The sequence below is a fragment of the Dendrobium catenatum genome, unplaced genomic scaffold (genome assembly GCF_001605985.2).
Source record: "Dendrobium catenatum unplaced genomic scaffold, ASM160598v2 fragScaff_scaffold_1374, whole genome shotgun sequence".
Taxonomy (NCBI): Eukaryota; Viridiplantae; Streptophyta; class Magnoliopsida; order Asparagales; family Orchidaceae; genus Dendrobium; species Dendrobium catenatum.
In genome coordinates this window covers 438,492-458,133 of record NW_021319836.1, presented here as the reverse complement: position 1 = coordinate 458,133, position 19,642 = coordinate 438,492, and the positions used below count along the sequence as shown (strand labels likewise).

General features: G+C 36.4%; 1 protein-coding gene across 4 annotated transcripts in view; it reads left to right on the top strand.

The window, feature by feature from the left end:
- LOC110102417 overlaps nt 1-19,642 on the top strand; it is a 28,574-nt gene that overhangs the window by 8,017 nt on the left and 915 nt on the right. The gene's annotated exons all lie outside the window — the stretch shown is intronic.

Below are 19,642 nucleotides of genomic sequence, written 5' to 3'. Positions count from 1 at the left end.
AGAGATTTGGGAGAGATCGATCCTCCTCTCGAATTGAGGATCAATTGTATCTTTTCTATTTTGTTGCATCTCCTAGTGGAATACAAGTTTCTACTTGCGTTTTTCTCTCAGTTTTCCCTAAACTGTGCTGATTTCCTGCTGTCAACAGCAGAATTTTGTTGTTTTCCTGATACAAACAGCAGTTTCTCTGCTATTTGCTTGCCGATTTTGGTTAGGATTACTTGCGAACTCAAGTATTTCCTATCAAATTGGTATCAGAGCGTCGTTTTTGGGACCGTTGGCGGCTGAAATCCTGAAAATTTCAGCAGTTTCTTCGTTCCCGGAATAAGATGGGTGAGATTCTTGGGAAGAACGTGGCCGGAAAGAAGGTAGAAGTCTTGGAAGGCGAAATCGGACAACTGAAATCCGATTTGGAGGGAAGATTTTTCGATTTCCAAAATCAAATCACCTCCAACAATGAAAGGTTGAAGGGGAAGTTCACTGTGTTGGAAGAAATGATGAAGAAATTACTTGAAATGAAGACCAATCCGGTGACATCAGAAGTAAGAGAGACCATCGACGGCCATTGCATGGGAGGAAATCCGAACCCGTTGCGGGGGAGGAGGAATTCAGAGGTAGAGATACTGGAGGAGGAGAACGACATGCCCCCTCTAGAACCGCTTTCTAAAGAAGAGATGAGTAGGAGACACGACAAACGGGAGGCTGATTTTGTCGGAAGAATAGAAGAATTTCATCGCCCAGGTGCTGAATTTGAAAGAATCCAGCATCGAGGTACTGATTTTGAAGGAGGGAGAGATGAATTCCATCGCCGAGGTGCTGAATTCGAAAGAATTTAGCGTCGAGGGGCTGATTTTGAAGGGAGAAGGGAGGAATTTAATCACCGAGGTGCTGAATTCGAAAGAATTCAGCGTCAAGGTGATGATTTTGAAGGAAGAAGGGGAGAATATGAAGAGAGGTTCGAGTATAATCGTCGGAGGGATGATCGGGACACTTGGGGAGCTCTTCCTCTTCGATGAATGGGAGGTTATGGAGGAGTCAGGGGAAACGGAGGAGATCCAAAAGTGAGGATGCCCATCTTTGAGGGTGAGGATGGTCATGGGTGGATTTATAAGGTGGAGCGATATTTTGCTGTCAATGGGCTGACGGAGGAGGAGAAATTGACAGCGGCGGGAATGTGCTTAGAGGGAAAAGCCTTAGCCTGGTATCAGTGGCGTGACAGACGAGAGCCTATCCGGAGCTGGCGGGAGTTCAAAGAATGCTTATTAGAGCGTTTACGAGCAGATGAGGGAGGAGACTTCTATGAGAAATTCTTTGCCCTTACCCAGAAAGGCACGGTGGCAGATTACCGGGAAAGGTTCCAGTATCTTGCTAGTAGGCTGGACCATATCTCGGAGTCAGCCCTGGAAGGGAATTTCATGAAGGGGCTGAAATCGGAGGTAAGAACAACAGTCAGAGTGTTGGAGCCAATGAATCTAGGTAAGGCCATGGAGTTGGCCCAGTTGGTGGAAGACCATAAGAAGTCTGAAAGAGGAGCTCGAGGAAACTGCTCAGGAGGCTCTTACAGGACGACGACTACTTGTCTAGCACCTAAGGGGCCTGCATCAAGCAACATTAATGAGACCACCCGGGAGAAGCCAATAGGAGGAGGGAGTGGGAAAAATTTCAAGAGGCTGACAGAGAAGGAGATGCAGGATAAGAGGACAAAGGGGTTGTGCTTCAGATGTGATGAGAAGTACATGCCAGGGCATAGGTGCAAGGACCGAACTCTTCAGGTTCTCCTTGTCTGTGAAGACGAGGAAGACGAGGAGGGAGGTGGGAGCAGATCTGGAGAGGAGAAGTTGCACCTGGATGTGGCAGAAGTCTCTCTGAACTCTGTAGTGGGATTCACTCTGAGTCATACTATGAAAGTGAAAGGAGAAATAGCTGGCCGTGAGGTGGTGGTGCTAATTGATAGTGGGGCTACCCACAATTTCATTTCCACTCAGGTCGTCAACCAACTGGGAGTCAAATTGGTGGACATCGGTTGTTATGAGGTGATGATGGGTACAAGGAAGGTGGAGAAAGGTCAGGGAATCTGTAAAGGAGTGGTGTTGACCATCCAGGGGATTCAAGTAAGAGAGGACTTTCTCCCACTAGAGTTAAGAAGCACTGATGCTATCCTGGGGATAAAGTGGTTGCAAACCTTGGGGGAAACCAAGGACAATTGGGGAGCACTCACGATGGAATTAATGGTGGATGGGAGAAAGGTGATTATAAGGGGAGATGCAGGGCTATCCAAAGCCATGACATCACTTAAGGCCATGGTCAGGGATATGCAAGAGGTGGGGGAAGACTATCTGATGGGACTACACAAGCTGAATGTGATCAGGATGGAGGAGGGAGGGGATGTTTCTCGTTCCGTGCAGCCCTTGGTTTCGCAATACAGTAAGGATTTTCAGTCACTTCAAGGATGACCACCTCCATCGGAACACGAGCATATCCCCACCTTGAGGACAAGGTGGATTTTTTGGAGGGGAGTATTGTTAGACCGGTCCAATGGACCGGTCCAGTCGGTCCACGCGGGACCGGTCCAGCTACACGAGGCGGAAGTTCCGCCTCCCGCACGCCCGCCGGGATCATAGGAAGGTTTTTGAATGGATTTTAGGAGGGAAATTGATTGTAGGGACTTTTTAGGGAATTCCTTTTGATTTGTATGCATTAAATAGTTGATTTTTCTAGGGTTTGAGTATCTTGAATTTGACAGAAATTTGAGATCTCTTAGGTTTAGGTTTTCTTTGGGCTCTAGCGGCGTCTAGAGATTTGGGAGAGATCGATCCTCCTCTCGAATTGAGGATCAATTGTATCTTTTCTATTTTGTTGCATCTCCAAGTGGAATACAAGTTTCTACTTGCGTTTTTCTCTCAGTTTTCCCTAAACTGTGCTGATTTCCTGCTGTCAACAGCAGAATTTTGTTGTTTTCCTGATACAAACAGCAGTTTCTCTGCTGTTTGCTTACCTATTTTGGTTAGGTTACTTGCGAACTCAAGTATTTCCTATCACTATTCAAGTACTAAAACCACGTGGCTTAGGGGAGGCCATGAAGTAGCCCAGCTTGTAGAGGATAAGAACTCCTTGGAGAGGAGTAGCCATAACAACAGTCCGAGAGTCTCTTATCGCACAATCACTACATTTCTGGCACCAAAGGTGCCATACGGTGTCTATTCAGAAGGAAGTCCCAAGGGATAAAGGTCAGGGAGAACGACCATGGGGAAACTTCAAGAGGTTGACTGTGTCATAAATTCAGGAGAAGAGGGCCAAGGGTTTATGCTTTATGTATGATAAGAACTTCGCTCCAGGCCACTGTTGTAAGGACTGTTCTTTATAGGTCGTAATAGTCTGTGATGAGGAGGAAGATGCTACAAAGGAGGAAGTAGAGGAGGAATATGATCACCTACACTTAGATGTTGTAGAGGTAACCCTTAACTCAGTGGCTAGGCTCACACTGAACCACACCATAAATGTTAAGGGGAGGATCGGGCATCAGGAGGTGGTAGTACTGGTTGATAGTAGAGCTACCCATAACTTCATTACCAACAAGATGGTGGATCAGTTGGGACTGAAATTAGTGGAGATGGGGGCCTTTGGGGTTATACTATGAGTAGGAAAAGTAGAGAGAAGAATTTGCAAAGGGGTGATCCTAATTCTTCTAGAGGTTCAGGTATTGGAATACTTTTACCATTGGATTTGTGGAGCACAAATGTGATACTAGGAATGAAGTGTTTGTAGAAGTTGGGGGAGACCAAAACTGATTAGAAGGCTCTAACGATGGAGTTCAAGGTTTAGGGGAGGAGAGTGGTTATTAGAGGGGATCCTAACTTGTCCAAAATTATAGTTTCACTCAAAAGAATGGTGACGGAAATCCAGAGTGAAGGAGTGAGATTTCTTGTGGATCTACAAAATTTTGAAGGAGAAGAGGATGGGGAGAAGATATAATATCATGCATGGTTCAGCCACTCCTACATTAATATCAAGAGGTGGTCGCCTACATGAAATTCCGAAATCCATAGTGTCGGATAGAGACAAGATGTTCCTGAGCCATTTTTTAAGAGAATCAGGATGTAGGGAATCGTTTTGAAGAGGAAAGTGGAACATACCATCCACAGACTGATGGATAGACCGAGGTGATGAACATGAGTGTTGAGACTTATTTGAGATGTTTTGTATCATAAACATCCAAGACTTGGGTGAAGTGGTTACCTTGGGCCGAGTATTGGTATAATACATCATATCATAGTGCAACACAGACTACACCCTTCAAAATCCTTTATTGCAGAGACCCTCCTCACTTGATATTCTACGAGACCAAGAGCCCTCCAATTTCATCAGTGGAATGACAGTGGGAGGAATGAGATAGGATATTGGGAGATCTAAAAAGGGGTACCTACTGTGGACACAATAAATTATAAAGAAGCAGTATGATTGTCATAGAAGGGGTGTGCAGTTTGAGGTGGGTGATAAGGTGTATTTGAAGATTCCATCCTACATATAGAAAACTTTAGCTCGAAGAAGAAATGAAAAGTTATCTCCATGGTACTATGTGCCTTATGCAGTTGTGTAGAGAATTGGTGCTGTGACGTATCATTTTTAGCTACCTCTTACCTCCACCATATACTCAATATTCCATGTGTTCCAACTGAGGATAGTTTTTGATGATCATAGTCCATAAACAATGCTATTGATGACCTTGACAAAAGAAATGGAGGTGATCCTAGAGCTAATGGAAGTGAGAGGAGTTTGCTTGACAATCAAAGGAGCTAGAAAAGTTTTGATTGAGTGGAAGGATCTGCCCGACTATGAAGCAACATGGGATTCATACCAGATTATTTAGCAGCAATTTCTTTCTTTTCGTCTTGAGGACATGGTGACTCTTTGGGAGGGGAGTATTGATGGATTGGCTGAGGTGGCCCAGCCAATCAACCCGGCCCCAATAAGGGGGGCCAGTCTAGGTTGCGAGCGGAAGAGCCCTATGGGCCCACTAGTGTGGGAGGTGGGCAAGGAGAGAAGGGGACTCAAAGGGGATTAATTCTACTTTAATTCTTTACCATAGAAAATCAAAATTGGGAGGGAATTAGAAAGGTTTATTTAGGGAAAGATGGTTGATTTGAGTTCAGATTTGAGATGAAATTAGGAATGATTATTAGGATTAATTAGGTTGTTTTATTTGCATTAAATGATTTGGTGTTTGGAGTAATTTTCTTTAGAGTTGTTCCTAGCGGCGCTTAGGGTTTTTGGAAAGTCAAATTACCTGTTGAATAGTAGAATAACTTGTATCTTGGTTTGTTGTGCCAATCAATAAAATTAGCCCATAATCTCATTTTTTTCTCTTCAATTTTTGCTAAGTTTTCTCTTCGTTATTGCTATTTTTTTTTTTGGTGTGTGGAGATAGGATTTCTATGGTGGCTAAGCTAAATAGTGATATAGACTCTTGTTTGATGAGTATTTAAACAAAAGTATTGTAGTAGGTGGTCTCATTAATTGTGATAATACATTGTCATGCTATTCCTTCGGTTGAGTCTATCTTCTAGTTTAACCAAAATTTAAAACTTGCTGAATACATGTTTCTAACTATGTTATAAATTAATTATGAGGGCATTTTTTAAGTGAAATCTAATTTAGACAATTTTAGTATCTTAGTTTTTTGCGAAGTCAAAAAATAAAAAATAAAAAATTTGTGATCTGTCATCCATTTGAAAATCACCCAACTACGGAGAATAAGTTATAATAATTTAACAAACATGAGATTGGAACTAAAGCTTCAGCTTGAGCATAAGCTTGCCCGAGAGGCAAGCTCAATGAGCCATTTTGATCCATGGTGTTGTTGATGTAATGCTTATGAAAGAGGTTCGATTGAGATAGTGATCTAGGAGGATGAGGATGGAGGCACACTAGGCTAGTGGTGATATGAAACAAATTAGGAATTGCATTAGAAATTTGTAAAAAAAAAAACTTGATTTAAGCGTACTAACAATAAACTAATATTTCACCAGATGAGATCTTAGGAATTTAAAATATTGATATTGTTATGGCCTTTGGTTACACAGTCGAAAAACAAGAACTTAAAATAATTTCAATCATAAGCATAAACTTAAATGATGTAAACTTTAAATCCACCAGTTAACATTTAGAAAAGTCATATTGAGTTTCCCTCACTCACGCTCTTGGAAAGATCTTAGCTGAAAGAGAATCTCAACAACCCTAATGATGCCACAAAAAGTGACAGGACGTCAAGTGTCTTGATCCACAGAAAGTTAGTCAGAAGGGGAGACACGGATGGATGCCCGACGATTCGCCAATGTCTAGAGGGTAGATGTTCTTAAATCTAAGGTGCCAACGTGAATAGAATGTGATTGACATAATCTTCAACGGAGTTGTCAACGTCCAAATTGAGATCGAAGAAAGGGGATTGAAGAATATCCACCAAGCCTTGGTTGTTGTAGACGAATCCGTGGCCACGCTCGGGATTGGCCATGCACTAGTAAGAAAGTCGGGAAGGAATGATTGTCTTCTCCTTATCTTGGGATATAACTCATGAAGGAAGAAAATACAAGAAGGGGAAAGAGGGGATAGGGTCGGCCAAGGGAGGGGAGTGGTTTGTTTTGTGGAGTTAGGGTTAGGGCTTGGGATATGGAGGGGAAACTAATAATCTGAAATTAAATTTAGATTTAATGGAAATAGTAAAGGGGTATGAATTTTGAAAATTTGAATTTCAAATTTAAATAGGGTTAATGGAAAAAAAAGAGAGGAGGGAGGGGTTATAGGGCCGGCAGCAAGCATAGGGTAGAGGGGAGATTCGAAAGAAATTTAAAGATTCTTAATTCATTAATCCAATTTACGAAAAGGATAATGACCTCAAATCTAATTTAAAATTAAATTAGACTTAATTTTGGTAATTTTCCTAATTTAACTTGGTTAATTTAGGAAAGTATTTTAAATTCAAATTTGAATTTCAAATTGAATTACAATATTTCCCAAATCATTTAGGCTAATTTAGGCATATAATCATGATGATTGAAATCATCATTATGAGGGCCAAGGTGGAGGGGGCTGGTGGCTAGAAGTGGGGTTGGGAGAGGATGCCGGGTTTGTGGGTAGGCTGGCGGCTATCCATGAGCCAGGGACACACTTCCGACGACCGGTGGGTTTTGCTTTTGCCCACATCTTGAGACTTCACCACTCAAGAACTCACAAGCTCTCAAGAAGAAAACTAGAAATATTTTTCATTAATCAAGCATTAAACCTAATATAAGACTATGGGTCTTATATATAGGCCTCAAAGAGAAAAGAAAAGAAACGACTGAAATGCCCTCAGGGCTACAACTCAAAACAATACATAAATAAGGATACAACCTTCAAACTTGAAATAACAAAAGCTAATACATGAAATAAATAAAAAATACAAGCTCCTAATCTTAGCCATCGATCTTCAATGCTTCCGGTGATAGACGTTCCGGAATCTCCTGCTGATGCATCAAGTGGTCTCACTAATGTGATTATAACCGAGAAATTTCAATGGTGTTGGTACAAAATAGTTGTTGGCATTGAAGAAATTCTCTTAGTAGGAAAAGGGGAACTAGGAATGAAGGCGAAAAGTAACAATGAGATTAGTCTAATTCAAAGAGAAGAATTTTGGTAGATATGATAAATTAGAGAAGCAAACAAGAATATCAAGATGATAGAGGAGAAAGTTAATGGAGGAGAATAAGAGGCAGTGGATGGTCTCAGAATGGATTTTAAAGGAGAATATGATAATACTTTTTTAGGGGTTTAAAAATTTAAGAAATTGTGCAACAAACTCTATATCTTTTATATTTACAAGTATATCCTAACTTAGGTTTTTTTTCATACACGGATCAACTCTTAAGCTAACGTGCCAAGTCATAATTGGCTTGAATTCTACTGTTTGTTCTAGTTCAAATCATTGACTCAATAAACTAGCTGAGTTATAATTGACTTGAACTCTGCTTGTTTGTTCAAGTTCAATTTATAGGCTCAATAAACTTGGCTTGTGAGTCCTCAGTAATGGACTTGCTTGTAAAATTAGATTTGGTCAATAATTCAACAAATATTGTTAAAAAATTGCTAGTCTAATTTTTTTGCAAGCTAAAGGTCACACGATCTCTCACCATGTGCACTTTTTATTTATTTATTTTATTTATTAAAAATTCATTCGATTAAAAACAAATAAATCTATTTTATTTGAAATATATACTTTTTGTTATAGCTTTATACTAAATATTAGTTGATTCAACTTAAAGTTTACTTAATTTAAGTTATTCATAATTATTAAAAACTGAAACCACCTAAATTGAAAATGCACTTGCAACTACAATAGAACTTTAAGACTTGTATATATTTTTTTTTCTTCTAGGAAAAGGGTGGTAGAACTCATGAATCTTGGGGGCTTGAGTTGAAACGAAGAAATAATGTTCTAGAGAAATATTTTTATTTCAACCTTTTGCATATAAAACTTTAAATGTTTTTTTTTCCTCTCATTGATTCCAACAAAATTTTAGAGTGATGGTGAAATTGACGGAGATATTATCAGCAGAATTCAAGTTGGATAGGTGAAGTGGAGGAATGCATCGGGCTTTGTGCGATAGAATATTCCCTCTCAAACTTAAGGGAAAATTCTATAAGATGGTGGTGAGACCTGCAATGCTTTATAATGCCGAATGTTGGCCATTAAAAGAGAAGCATAATACTAAGTTAAGTGTTGCAGAGATGAGGATGCTTAGGTGGATGAGTGGCTTGACCCTTTAGAGATAGGATACGAAATGAGCATATACGTGAAAAGGCTAGATTAGCTCCAGTGGAAGATAAGATTAGAGACGGTCGCCTTAGATGGTTTGGTCACATTAAACGGAGGCCTTCCGATGACCCGGTTAGGAAAGTTGAGGTATTAGATTTGACTCATGTTAAGAAAGGTAGAGGTAGACCTAAAACGACTTTGTTAGAAAATATTAGAAATAATTATTCTTTATTAAATTTAAATGAGAATTTGACTTTTAACCAGACACAATGGCGAAAAGGGATTCATGTAGCAGACCCCACGTAGTGGGACAAAGGCTTGATGTTGTTGTTGTATTGATTCCAACAAAGTGTAACCCATATACTACAATATCCTCTTAAATTTAAATGTATAGAAGGGAACCTATACACCCTTTGTATCACACACTTTGTATGTTATATTGATGCGCAATAAATCTTTTCCTTGCCATTAAATACCCCTTGGATAAAATCTCTTCCCATCTTCCTTCTTTGTGCATGTGGTAAGCAATCAAATTGATATGTCGTTCTATGAACAAAGGGAATGGTGAGAAGTGGCAAGACACTATAGTATGACAAAATGTTCCTTTGGTTATCCTTAATAGAAACTTGGTTAAAGCAGCTTTTAGCCGCATCAAACTACATGGATTTGGCCTACTCATATTTTTTTATCAAGCATTCCAAGTTTTTTATAGCCAACCAAACCCATGGAATCTTGTTGATTTGGTTATCAACTCAAGTAAGTCTAAAGCTTGACACTTTTTGAATCTGAAAGCTCTCTTTTTGTGTTGAATCAAAGAATGGGTACTTTTTGGAGAAAAAATTAAGTGTTTGATAAATCACTACTCATATATTTCACTCTCCTTTATAGAAGATTGTATTCCTAGTTCTATCCTCTTGATAATGTAAGAGAACTAGGGCTGCAAATGAACTAATACACTTGACATACAACTCTTGGTTCAGCTTGATTAAAACTCCATGATCATTTTATTAACTAATTGAACAAAGTTGAATATTTTATAAAATTGGATTGATAAATAAACCTAAACAATTTGATGATTGATTTGTTTATGACATGAACAATATAAATTAAAGTTTGTGAACAAGCTTGATAAGAAGCTGGATTAAGAGTCGATAATATGCTCATGCTCTTTTAAAATTTGATTATAAATTTATTTAATATATAATTATGTGGGAGTCTCATTCTTTTTTTTATTAGAGTGTTTTTATTAATGAGCAGAAGCTACTGTTTACACTCATTAAAATGCATGTTTATTTAAAGTCTGATTTGAGCTCAATAGGTTGTTCATTATTAGGTTCAATGAAGTTTGTTTACTTAATCAACAAGCTACTTGATAATATTATTCTTTAATAGACTCATTTAGCTAACAAGCCAAGCTCAAACTGCTATACTTTTAAATAAACCGAGCCTGAACACTACTATAAATATACGATTTGGAGTTGGAACTTGAGCTTGAACAGGATTTTGGCAAAAAAACTTAAGCTCGAGCATGCTTTTACTTGGCTCAGCTTGATTCATTTGTAGTCCCAAAGAGAACTCCCAATTAAGAATATTCTCATGAAGCTCTGCAATAAGTTTATGTTGTGATGCATTCTCATTCGGTTTGGCTTAGTGTGATTTTTTTTAAAAATTTTATTTGGATTGCTACTTTCATTATCAAAGGAGATGGCAGAGAGATTGTGAAGATACTGTGACTTTTTCATTTATGGTTTGTTGGCGTATCATGGTATATATAATTGAAGGATGCTTAATTTTTTTTAATCCTTGACCTAAGGGTCCTTTGGCAACTATGAGTTACCTTGTCCAATATGACCTCATTGACCGGGGGTGAGAAAATTGCAAAGAGGCTAATTTTATGGTAAGGCTTGGTTAACAATTGATTTTGTGCTCCACAGTTTTACCAAATAGCTCACTAACTTGAAAACATGATTGTCAGGAGATGGTGCATACTTTAAACCTTCGATCAATTAGGTGGTTCAATGAAATATTCTGAGCATTACGACTTTACCCCAATGATTTGTTTTTTCATTTTGTAATTTGGAGACCATAATTTGTAGACCCAATGTGATGGAACTTGGTTTGTAAATTTCGGAATCCAGGGAAAACAGCCCAAAAACAGTGGGAAAATTGGGAATTTCTTGGATGAAAACAATCACAAACACTTCATTAACTTAAATATCAAAAGACTTACAAGTTTCCACGGATACAATGCTCTCAATTCGAGAAGAGAAGCTTTCTCCCAAGCCCTAGACTAGAAAAACATAAAAACAGCCACCAAACAAGATCCCCCTTAAAACAAACTCTAACTCCCTTTTAACCCTCACATAATCCCCCCATAATACCCTAATTACCCCTAGGGCAAACAAATTACCCCCCCTCTTCCATTTGGTGGCCCCCAGGGGCCCACCCGCCTCCTCCCTCTCCTTCGGCCGAGCGCCCAGGCGGGCGGGTTCTCCGCCTGCAATAAACGAGAACCGGCCCATTTTGGGCCGGTGCTGATGTGGGATGGACCGGCCGGTCCGGTCCATCACAATGTTGTGTTTGGTGTAGGGGATCTCTTTAGATTTTAAATTGTAGCGTGCACATCAACAGAGTGGTGAGCCTTTGCATTATGGGTGGCCTGAACCAACTTATCTGTGAATTATTTAGTTGTGCCCCCTTCAATTTAGTTTTGCATTTTGAATGCAACCATCATTGGGAAGAATGAAAGCTTTCTAGCATCTTCCTTGCATTGACTTGGTGCTGGTGGTTCCCTCAGCCATGGTATTTGTTAATTGCACTCATTATTTAAAAGGAAAATGCCTTCAGGTCACTATCCTTGTATTGATGAGTCCCTATAACTTGGAATTTCTATGTAAACGAGCATTGCATAAAGGGAGGCGATTATACCACGATAAGTTAAGGACATTACTCCGATTGAGGTTTGGCGTTTTTGAATTTTATCATATTTTGAGATAGTGAGACTAATGGCATATTGATCATTTAATCAAAACTTTTGCATCACAAAGGGTCTTTTGAGATCCAGAGTCACTCAGAAAGGCATTGATATGAACTCGTTCTCGGGTCAATGGATTGGGTCAATAGAACCAAATCTTGGTTAGCTCCTATGATGAAACTTGGAATTTATCTTGAGGTCAGCACATCCTTTTTTTGATGTGCATTACATTGATCTCCACCACAAGGCTACATACTATTCAGTTTTTTTTTTTTTTTATCTAAAGCTTTGATAGTATACAAAATTTTGGTTGCTAGTTCCATAATTAGTTGATGGCCATGGCATTTTCTTGCTCCTCTCGAGCATACTTGCGTAATGACAGCCTTTTCGTTTCTCTGAATATGTCCTTCATTCTTTTCCTCATCTTTAAATATCTGGATAACTTACTAGCCACGCCAATGTTTTGATTTTAATAACGATTACTTTTTCTGCCTCTCCCAGTTTCCTTTGTTATAGCTTATTTATGGTCCCATTCAACTAATATTAATTTGCATTATATACTTCTATCATATTACAAATTGTGGAAGATTATTGAAATGGGAGTAGGGAACAAAATTGTTCTTTAGTTGCAATTTCTGATTGATGGTATTATTTTGAGAGATTTAGAAGGTGAAAAAAGCCTGCAAGTATTTTATGGAGATATTGTATGTATGTATATATAATATATACACGGTAGTTTGAGTTTCAACTTTGAGGCGGTAAGAAATTGAAAACATGCTATTCCTTTCAGCATAGACGATGTGTAATAATGATTAATAGAGTTCACAGAAAAAATAAATAAATAAATAAATAAAATAGAGTACACAAACTGATTTTAATGAGACATCTTGATGCTCTTCTAACATTACAATCTATTTATATCTTCTATTTTTCATCTGGTTTCTACAAACATAGCTTTTGTACTGGATTTTTAGGTTTAAATTTATTAGACTAAATTTATCGATGTTGGACGATCACATATTTTTTGCTCAAGATATATAATTAGATTTCAATGATCAACTTTATAAACAAGATGCAATATGACCGAGTGGGTCCATTCATTGAATGAAATAAAAAAAGGTTGTTCTCATATTTGAAATTTAAATCACGCTTGCAGCCATTATTTTCATTACTCTTATCCCAAATTTTTAATATGTTGTTGAATGTTCATTCTTCGATCATTCTGTTGAGTATTGGATAAGGTGTAAATCTATCTTTACAAAAAAAAATTGGCACGGATTTGTCCATATGATGTTTTTTATATCCTCCTTTTTGTCTAATCCTTTGACATTAGTTTCTCTAACCATCTTATTAAGTGCATTTTCTATGCTTTGTTGTTCATTTCCTAATCACATATTTTCACTACTTTATATTTAATAACTGCTAGTCTCACAATCCCATCATTCTTAATTTGTTCATATATTCATTTTATCATTATCATCTTTAAAAGGTTATCTTTGACTTTTCCTGCAAAAAATTTGGACTTATAATATAATTAGTCCAATAGCAATTTTATAAAAATTATCTTTAAATCTCTAACATTTCTCTATCGCTAAATACTCTTAAGATACTTATCCATTTTAATAATCCAACTTTAACTCTAGAACTCATATTCTTATCTATATTTTATTCTTTTCTTGATCTCACCTTCTTCTAATAATATTGATTAATAAACTATCAATACTATACTAACAAAAATTGCATATAATATACTCAATCTTTATTTAATAATCCTAAATCCTTTATTATGTTAAAATATTATCTACAACATTTAACTTTTAACTAAATTTTAAGAGATATCTCATCAGCTAGAATTATATCTATGTAAAGCATATGTGAAGACAACTTATTTTGAATAACTTTCTTACATATCTTTATAACTAAAAAAAAGGAATTCTGAATATAATCCTACTTTAATGGGACATTTTTTATTCCAGAACTATTACCAGTATTAATCACTGCTGCATCATATCTTTGATAACTTTGGCATATATTTGATGCACTTTTTATCTTAATGTGTACCAAATCAAATTTTCTAGTAGTTGCTCTTTTGCTTTTTTATTAAAAAAACAGTAATATGAACATTTTTTGTTTTTTGTACTTCTCTACTAATTTCTTGAGACAAAAATATTTTTGTAGTCGACTTTCTTGGCGCTGAAATGATAAATTAGTTATTTTATATTAACATATTTTTTTTTTCTAGGTGAATTATCTCTCTTTACCTCATTATATGAACATTTATATAGTGAACTTCACTATAACTTTGATTCCTCTATTATACTACAATTTTGAATGTCTCTTTCTTTATAAATACATATATCATAATGCTGGTACTTCTATTATTGGATGTCCTTTGTTGTTAAAATTTTATTAAAATGATATGTTAATTAATCCACTTCAATAACATCCATAACTCTTCAAATCTAAATAGGCTAACTCATAAGGACCTAAATTTTATCTCTGTTGCGTGTTAGAAAATTTGAGTTGATAGAGTATATATTTTGCGTCCGTGTGATACAAAAATTTAGCACACAGATAAAAGTAGTAATACCATAAATTTTTTACGTGAAAAACTCAGGAAGGGAAAAAATCATGGGGCTTGACCCAGTTGGAAAATTCACCATGTAGTAAGTGATACAAAAATCCTCTTTTCTTCACCTTTGAAGAAGAGAGGGTTTGAACGAATGCCTAATTTTTCCTGAGAGATTACCGAAACAATTGTCCACAGAGGTACTGTTAACACTCAACAATAGTGCTTGATTTTTCCAATAGAGATTATAAAAAATAGATGTCCACAAGATGACAGATATACCCAATGGTAGGGTTAAATCTTGTTAGTATTCTGGAGATGGTAGTGATTTCTGATGCCGATCGTCGGTGGCGATAGTGGTCGTTGGTGGCAATAACTAGTGGTGGTCGTCAATGACGATGGCTGGAAAATGCAAGGAAGCTTTCTCTAGTTCTCTCTATTCTTCCTCCCTCCCTCATGTGAAGAATGAGATTCTATTTATAAAATTTTTCTAAGTGTCAGGCTCTGTAAATATAGAGAAGATGTAGAGCAAATTCGGAGTGCTCTATCAGACGATCCATATTGATTTCATCAATCATAGAGCATTCGTCAAGCATTTAAGTGCTTTAATAATGTCAGAATTAAGTGATATTGACTCATTAGATTCATCTTGTCGAGCCGCTCGATCCGATTATAAGCATGTCTTATTTGGAGACCATTTGGCCATCCAATTAATGTTCCTAAACTTTCAAATATGCCTTAGGCCCTTGATTCTATCCCATTTGGTCTCGGATTTGACCGATTTTGGTGTCATTGAGTTCGTCTTATCAAGACGTTTAATTTGTCTATAAGTTTGCTAAGATCAAAGTTCATATGATCCCAAATTTAATTTTGAAAGTTTTCAATTCAAATATGCCTTGAGATTCATGTCTTATCATGGTGATTTTTGGTGACATATCAATCTCTATGCATTTTTTTAAGAGCTAACTCCATTTCACCTGTTTGGATCATTCTATAATATAAATTGTTATTTTGTCAATTATACGCTTTTACAATAATTTATTTAAGTTCTCATTTAGCATTTTTATATTGATGTCTTCAAGTAATTTTCTTAATTGAATCAATCATCTTAACTCACACTTAATTTTCCTCAACTAAAAACATTAATTTGTTCATATTAGCAATCTAGGAATATTAAGTATTTGTCAATTTTCAAGTTTTACCATCTTAGGCACTTTTTTTATCCTTTTTGATGTTTTCTTGATACTTTTAAGATTTACACCCGTAGCTATTACTTTATGATGCATGAACAAACTTTCTATTAGAATTATTTTATAATATTTTTTCCCTTTTAAGTAAAAGCAAGTCTATTTTTTATTTGGTTTCTCCATTTATTAAAGATATTAAAAGGTTTTCTCATTTTTTAAAGTATGTATTTGCTATTAAAAGATGATATGCTCATGAAACCTAGTATAATTTCTCCTTTGATATTTTAATCTTATATTCTATACCTGCAGTGAATTGACATTGAAGCCATCATATTGGAACCAATATATGTCCGTTTTAATTACCTCCCAAAAAATACCCTCTCTTCCATTGGTTTATATTGTTACAATTCATCAATTCTTTTCAAATTAGTTTTTTAAATTATCTCCTATTTCAACTTGTGAAGCGTAAGTATTAGTGTGACCAATGATGTTTTAACATATAATTAAATTGATAGCAATCATCCTTTTACTAACCTTTTTCACTTGAGCAGTTTTGTCTTTTGATTCTGTATCTGTTGATGTTCTAATTCATTTATAATGTTAAATTTTTTTCGATATGTTATAATTTATATTTTTTTTCTTGATATCCTTCAAAATTTTCTGATGGGGACATCAGATCGTGGAAGGTTTATCAGAGACGTGGCCGCCGATCTACGGCCACTATCGAGTTTTTATATTTCTGAGTCATTTGTATTATTTTATTATTCATGTATTTTCTTGTTTACTTAGGTGTCATTTTGTTTTTCCCGTTGTACCCTCTTATGAAGGGATGTCGTATGTAAGCCCAAGGGGCATTTGTGTATTTTTGTTTTGAGTCATTTGTATGAGGCTTTATATAGCCCTCCTTATTTTCTTTTGGAATGAATGAATGATTGCTTATGAATTTTCTTCTTCGATGAGTTTGAGAGAGCTTGAGTGTGCTCATGGAGAGAGATCCCTAGGAGAGGGAGGATCACGCAATACCCACCAACCTAGATAAGTCGGGTTCGTGGTTTCGTTCTTTATTTTCTTTTCTCTTTATTCCTCCCATCAATCCTCACATAATCGCCGTACCTCCATTACTCCGAACCCCTTTCCCCATCCTCTTCATATCCACGGCCAAAATCCCTACCCAATTCCCCAATACCACCGGCCCAACACCTAGCCACCGCCACCCTCTCACTTCCTTTTTCCAATTGAAACCCTTGCCTAATTTGGGTGAATTAATTTTGGGAAGATTTGAAAAAAAAAAATCAAATTCAACTAATTTGAAATTTGAATTCTTTCCTAATTCATCAACCTATTTTTGGAAAGTTACTAAATCAATTCTATTTGAATTTCAAATTCAAATAAGATTTAATTATTTCTTTCCTAAATCCCAATCCCAAATTAAGTAACCACAATTGAATGCATTAAACCCATATTTCCCCCTATGGATGCCGCCGGCCCCTTCACCTCCATCTTGGCTTTAATTAATAATTATTGCCTATTCTCCCCATATTGCTTTGGAAACTAATTTCAAATCCCCCACATTGCTCCTAGCCGATTTTCCTAAGCCTTATTTCCTATTCTAGTTCCCAAATCAATTCTCTGATTGAGGGAATAGAAAATCCCTCAGATTTTCCTGCTATCCCGCCGCCCCTCTTCCTCCCTCTCTCTCTCCAATCCTCTCTTCCCTCTTTAATACCTCTCTTGATTCAAGGCTAAAGCTCCCCTCCAAATTCCCTACCTACTACACTTAAGAAAATCTGAAATTCTTCTCAGATTTTAATCCAAAATCTGAAATTGTTTCAGTTTTCTGGGAAAGGAAACTTGGAGTTTATTTCATCTTCACATACAAGAGAAACTTCTTTCTCTTCGACGACATTCGAGGCCATTAGCAAGACGGAAGGAGAGTTCATTCTTCGTCCCCATGCATGGCGGATCCAGCAACTGAGTATGGTTTAACTTGGGACGAAGACGGCTACACCGACATCCTACGATCAACCTTTTTCGACGTGAACCCAAGGATTGATCACACCATCGAAGACTACTTGGAGCACATCCTAGACAATTTGGTGGAAGCTATCGACGAACACTTCGAAGGCATCGATTGGATGATCTCCACCTCTCCCTAACGAAGGTTTCTCTTTTCCCTTTCATCTTATTCCTTTTAGTCTAAACTCTCCTTGGTTTGATTGCAGTCACGACGGACTCTTCCGCATTGCTCTTGCTTAAGCTTAGTAATCATAGGATTTGAGTTCACCTCGATGCATGCTAATTCTCATTGTTAGATTAGGGATTAGTTTGAAAACTACTACTGCTCATCGTGTTGTTTTTCTATTTATTTTGGAAGTTTCAAAGTTCTTACCATGTGATTTTAAACCTAAGCGGATAACCACTAATTGCTTTATCTCGTTGTTTGAATTTATTATTAGATTTGTACTCGATTTATTCTGATCATAAGTTGTGCAAAATCTAAGTGAATTAAACATTGCATACGTAGTCCTGCATCATTTTCTCCAAACAAGAAATATTTATTTGTCTATTTGTCTAATTTATATGTCAACCAATTCCCTTTTGTTTTCCATTTGAAGTATCCGATTTCATATAACAAATTTAATTTAATTTTGTTCAATCACAATTGTCCCTTGACACTTTTTTTTTATTTTTTTTTATTTTTTTTTAATTGTCCCTTGACACTTGACACTTGATCCTACGTCCAGGATGAGAATTCGTTGAAGGCTCACCTGGATCATGCCCATCATTATTAAATCTCAACCATCCCTTGGAACTTAATCCTACAGTCAAGATGGGAATCCATGTGAGGCTCACCTGGATCACATTGATCTTCCATATTTGGGTGGTTGATTTAGGATGGATTATATTAGGGCAATTATGCATGATTCCGTAATTATTTATTTCTTTATTAAGATATCTTGTATAGATCTATAAATAGGGATAATTTTCTGTAATAAATTAAGACTTTTTCCTCTCCAATTCTTTGAATTTAACAAATTTCATGTCTTGTCAACCCACATTTAACCTTTGGTGTATAATACTCTATCAATCGATTCTCTTTGATTTTTCCTTGGGTGCATCCAATTTCATGTGGCAAATTTAATTTAATTATTGCTCTAGTCAACCTTTCCTCTCATTTAATGACCATTGGTTTAGTTCATGCCTCTTATAAATGATGACCTAGTCACTTGTGACCTTTTCACCCCTACATCTTGAAAGGCTAAACTACTGAAGGATTATATGACCTATAAGTCAACTAATCTTGATAGGGATCTTTGAGCATATAAATTAAGGGTTCTAACCATTAGATTGATCCTTCTGGAGGACTTATGTGTGACGCCTTAGGACCAAATGAAAGGATTGGACTTAAGCTTATAACTAATTAACTTATTCATCAATAACAATATAATCCAGTCAATTTTCAACTCTATACATCAAAATAAATAAAACTATATTATAAAATCAGTACCTTATTGTCCACGCTCAGAGAACCATTCTCTAGACCTGAACTACTCCACCGGACTTTTTTCTTTGTCTGAAATATTTGAAAGCAATAGAATAAGCTTAACTAGCTTAATAGACTCACTCCACACCTCACTGGTATCAATGTCAAATATAAATATTTAAGAATATTCAATTAAAATAAATCAAAGATTTACGAAATAATTAAAATATAAACAAAGCCTGAATTTAACAGTTCCAATAAATACCTAATCTCAGAAATATTCATATTTGATAAAATGCCCCCATTTAGGAAGATGAGACATGAAATGAATAAATGAGTACTAAGCAGTTCAAAATGGTCGATTAGGATCCAGAATCCTAATGCTTTTTTCTCTTTCACCCTCCTACACAGATAACCTAGAGAAAGAGCTTTCTTCTTCAGCGTTTTTATTTGATATTGTTCTATAAAAATAGCAAATGTGCTATCTAAAATAAAAGAAATCAATAATGGCAATATTACTTGTTTGGATATTAATAAAGTTGGTTAGCATTTTCTCTGCACACATTGAATTCGAGGTGGCTATGACTGTGTAACCATTTTATGCTCATCCATAATATCAGCCATAGTAGTGTTAGTACTC